Source organism: Atractosteus spatula, chromosome 27, assembly GCF_055471065.1.
Source record: "Atractosteus spatula isolate fAtrSpa1 chromosome 27, fAtrSpa1.hap1, whole genome shotgun sequence".
Classification (NCBI taxonomy): domain Eukaryota; kingdom Metazoa; phylum Chordata; class Actinopteri; order Semionotiformes; family Lepisosteidae; genus Atractosteus; species Atractosteus spatula.
In genome coordinates, this window is record NC_142732.1 from 13,191,671 (window position 1) to 13,196,695 (window position 5,025).

A 5,025-nucleotide genomic window follows, 5' to 3' on the forward strand; every position below is an offset into this window, starting at 1 on the left:
TCAAGTATAATAATTCGGAGATCAATAATAACAGTTGTAGGACAGTATATAAGGAGGATAAGGATTTTGAAGTTGACTCGAAATCTGATAGGTAACCAGTGCAAGGACTTGAAAACAGGTGTAATGCATCCCTGATAGGATTCTTGCTGCAATATTCTGAACATATTGAAGATTGCTCAGTGTGGATTTAATTTCCTCAGTGAACAGGATGTGCATTTATTAATTCTAGAAAAAAACTAGATTTCTCTAGTTCTTAGTTTCTCTAGTTCCCTTTAAAATAAACTATTATTCCACAATGCAGAGTATTACATGGCCAGTATTTACACATGATATTTGTGATTTAAAGAAATTAACACAAGCAGCTTTTGGAGATTTAAGTGTTGGCTGAGTTATTGCAGGATAAAAGACTAGAGATGTTGGCAAGAAGAAGATAGTTTGGGGAAAGCTGAGGAATACACTTATAACAAGAACACTTCCTAATGGGGTTAGGCATACTTTTGATGAAGATGATGAAGTTAACAGACTATATGTTTACATAGATACTGAAATAAGGATTGTATTTTAGATTATGTGTAGTTGCTGGCATTGAACTGTGTGTTGGATGCACATGAATTGAAGGAATGGGCAAACATAGCTGATGCGGATCCACAGAGCCAGCATATTAAGATGTTTATAATTAGAGGCAAGTTGTTTAAATAACTAGGTATGGATACTGATGTGCAAGAGAGGTGGAAAGGCTGTTTCCTTAAGCCAGCAGTATAAAATATTTTATTCTCAGTGAGATGCTGCCATTTCATAGTGGGTTTCTAACACTGTGTATAGTTCCATCCACACAGTGCCTTTACTTCCATCCATTTCTAATCTCTTTATCCAGTACAGAGGATTTGGAGCCTATCCCAGTAAGCAACGGACACAAGGCAGAATGCACCCTGGACATAGCGCCAGTCCATCACAGGACAGACAGACACAAACACACACACACCAGGGCCAGTTTTCCCATAAACCAATTAACTTACCAGTATGTTTTGGAGTGCGAGAGGGAGTCATATCACACATATGGAGAAAAACCATGTAACCCAGAGAGAACATGTAAACCCCACACACACAGGATGGCAGGAATTGAACCTAGGACCCCAGTGCTGCAAGATAGCAATGCTAACCACTTTGCCACCATTATAAATGGATGGATATCTTAGTTATCTTTCTAGTTCACAGGTTTGCATGCATAATTTAATTTTGAAAGCCACTGAGACATCAGGTACTACTGTTGTATTTATGAAAAAGAAACAAAACAAAAAACATACTAACAACTGTGCCATCCTACTCCTTAGCTAATACATTTTATTATTCATAAACAGTTAACATTGTTAGCAAAATATTTTGAATTATATTTAACCCTATTTTTTCTTTAGTTTTGTATTTAACTTATTATATGATAGTCAGACTTAATGTATATTTGAACAATGAAAATATATTTTTACAAGATTTTACATTAAGCACTTAAAATTAATATGGTTAATAATAGTAAACTGTAACATGCTGTAACAAGATCGGTTAAACTGCGAAGAAAATGCTTTCAGAGAAAATGTTTCAGGTGTGAAGAACATAGATCTCCAATGCAATTTCAACCAAACCTGTTCCCACACACCCTGCCCCCACTACCATTAGAATATACACAAAGCACTCAAATCTTTCGAGCTAATGATCAGGTGACCCGAGAGAGAGCGAGAGAAACACCAAGGGGTGCGGAACCAGGGAACTATTTACATGGAAAACGGGCGATCTCCCCAGACTGTCCCCCCGTTTCACTGTTACCTGGATACCTCTATATTTAGAACTCACAAACACTGATTTTTAGTTTAGAAGGATTCAAGTAGGGTTTTAGATGAAAGGCAGCGACCTTAATCAAGCCCAAATCACAATTGAACCCATTCAGAGCCTACATTACATTTTAGCGTTTCATTCTGAGCAGAAGACCCTCACACCTGAAGAAGGGGGAGGTGTTTTTCGCTGGAAATCTCGCCTGCTTCTACTTTACAACCGGAGTGCTGGCTGTGACGAATTAAACCGGTTTTACAAGTTTCAATCACAGACCATGTGACATGGGAGTCAGGAAACTCCACCGGATTTGATAACGCTATAAAAACGCTATAAAATAATGTGACTTGGCACAGAACAAGTTTACAGCACAGTACAATAATAAATGCTGACCATGACTTTAGAAGCATAAATTGCCTTACACTCAATTTAAACACAAGCTGTCTTTAGCCCTCTAAGCTGGTTCATACAGAAATGTAGAGATCCAGGCTCAGAACACACAGCTTCATTAGCGAATACATATGCAGGACAACTAGAGAAGACGTTTTACAGAGGATGGATTTTTAGAAACATCCCATCAGTGACATCACTGAAGTCAACTCCTAGGTACTGTAACTGTCGTGTGGATAGTTTCACAAGAATCAGACAAAGGTTTAAGCATCGCTTGTTCTAGATAAAACTGCATAAAAAAACAACAACCCATAATGTACTTCTTTGCGGCTCTGTTTGCCCAAATCATATATTCACAACGTGAAATCTAGAAAATAATATTACGTAACCAAAATCCGCAATATGGAAACAGAACCTGTGTAATTGTTGATAGATGATGTACTCGTAACATTTTTTCAAGACGAACTACAACATTTAAAAAATGACTTGTATGTACTTGATATCTCTAATCAATCCACGGGTCCCAGCACGAAACGAAACTAAAACGCATACCGTTTCGCGCTTCTTATTAGTTGCTCAAAAGTAATTTGACCTTATGAAATGCATAATATAAACCTAGAAATATATACGTGAGCAGTACTTAAGCACTGTAGTATCGGTGTTAAGACATACCTCTCAAATACTGTAAATCAAGTTAAAAATATCTCAAGACAGATTCTGGTCATAATGAAACCATGTTTCGTGTATGTTTTCTTTAAAGTACCGAGACCAGCCATATACTGTATGTTTATGTTCCAAAATTAATATCGTTTATGGCCTTCACACGCGTTGCAGTATGCTCCTATTCTTTTTATGCTCAGCTACTAAGATTTCCCTTCAGTGGTAAAATTAGATATGAATAGTCAATACTTAAACGGGCACAGTTAAGACATTAAATATACATATACATACTGTATACAGTACAGTTTGCATACGGTAATATGTTTATGTTCCTAAATCAATCTCTTTTATGAGCATGTGAAAGGCATGGTAAATCACTGTACTTTGCATGATTGGAAACAAATGCGTGATTGCGAAATGCTGTGGTGTTACTTTTACAAAGATGGTCAATGAAAAAAAGAATGTTGACCAGGGCAATACTTTGAGTTTACACTTACAGCTTGTCCAAGGTCATTCATTATTAATACTATTAGTAATATCTTCGTTAAAGACTTTGATGGCCACAGCTCAAACATGAGAGGTTGAGCTTTATTAGCTCCACCTTGCGGAAATTCCGGATACTATTATTTTGCTTGTCGTATTATAGGAGAATTTACGGTAACTCGCGGTATTTACCGGTAGCTTGCGGTAGACTGCATACAGCGTACCGCAAAATAATGCGGTATCGCCCGCGCATTTTGAATGGCTGCATCTGTATGTGTGTTTTATGAATTTGTGTGCCGGCATGTACGTGCGTGTGTGTAAAAGAGGGCAGTGCGTAACTGTGAGTTTTGGTATAGTAAATGACAGTGCGAGTGTGTTTAGCCAGCCGGACTGGCTAGACTTAACTAAAGAGACCTGACGAAAGCAAATGATGAAAAGCAACTTAAAGAGACTGGAAAATATAAGAGCGTCTGAAATGTATAAGTACAGTACAGGTGGACCTAAATGAGTAAGATAAACAGTTTTTGTATTTATATACAATTTGTTGAAACAAAAGTTGGATTTATTTGAATGGCTTGAAACCAGGTATCGCTGAAACGCTGTAGGTTTAGAATCATGGCTGGTGGATAACACCACTGTGAAATTTGCAGAACTGAATAATCTCCGCTGACAGATAGGGAGAAATATAAACACAAAGGCACATGCAGTTTACATGGGGTGTATTACACAGAAATTGGATAAATCCTAGAAACAAAATAGACAGACTGACCGGGGGAAATCTCGGGTTTACAATTAGTGTAAACAAGAATATACACATCATTTTAAGAGAAACTGCAGAAAGCACATGCAGGATCAAGTAAGCAGGGACCTGCCCTGTGGTTCAACTGACAGGGAAGAACAATGAAAAATTGATCACCCAGCTAAGAACTTTGTCTTAGGAGGCCACAAGAGTACTGGGGCAGTGAGCTTTACTTGTTGAGTACCAGATTTTAACATTGGTTTTAACATTTACGTGCACTTATCACCTGAATGTGGGTGGTTCTATCCCAGATCTATTGGGCTGGGATGTTATTCAGCATTTACAAGGAATGACTATACAGAACAGGGTATCACGTGGCTTCAACTGACCTCTGTGATCATTCAGTATGTTGTTGATATTCTGAGTGCTTCCCCTGATGAAGAAACCCACAAGTCTGAGCTGCTTCAGGTTTTAGAGTTTCTAATATTAAGCAGTTACGATAAAGCCCTTGTGTTTCTAGGATTGTGTAATTTTAACAGGGTCCGGGTGGAATGTTTTTACGGGATGAGCACAACTTTTAAGAGATCTGCTTAAGGGGGGAGTGCAGTCCAAGGACAAGATTGCCTTGGTTCCAGAAGCAAAAACCATCTGTAATAATTTGAAACAAGCTCTCTTACAGGTGCTGAGGCTGGGGTTTCCTCAGATGAATCAACCATTCCTTTGTATGTAAGTGTGGAAAATGGGTTCTGGGCAGATGTGCTGACAGAGGAGCATTGAGGTAGGCACCATCCGGTGGGAGAAATAGGATTCCCTCACCACGGCAGGGACTCCAGTAAAGAATATTGGGTTTGTCTCTGAACTGATAAGAAGCTTTGCAGCTGCCAACTGAAGTAGCTGTCATAAAGTGTAAATAACACAATAAAGAAATAATTCCA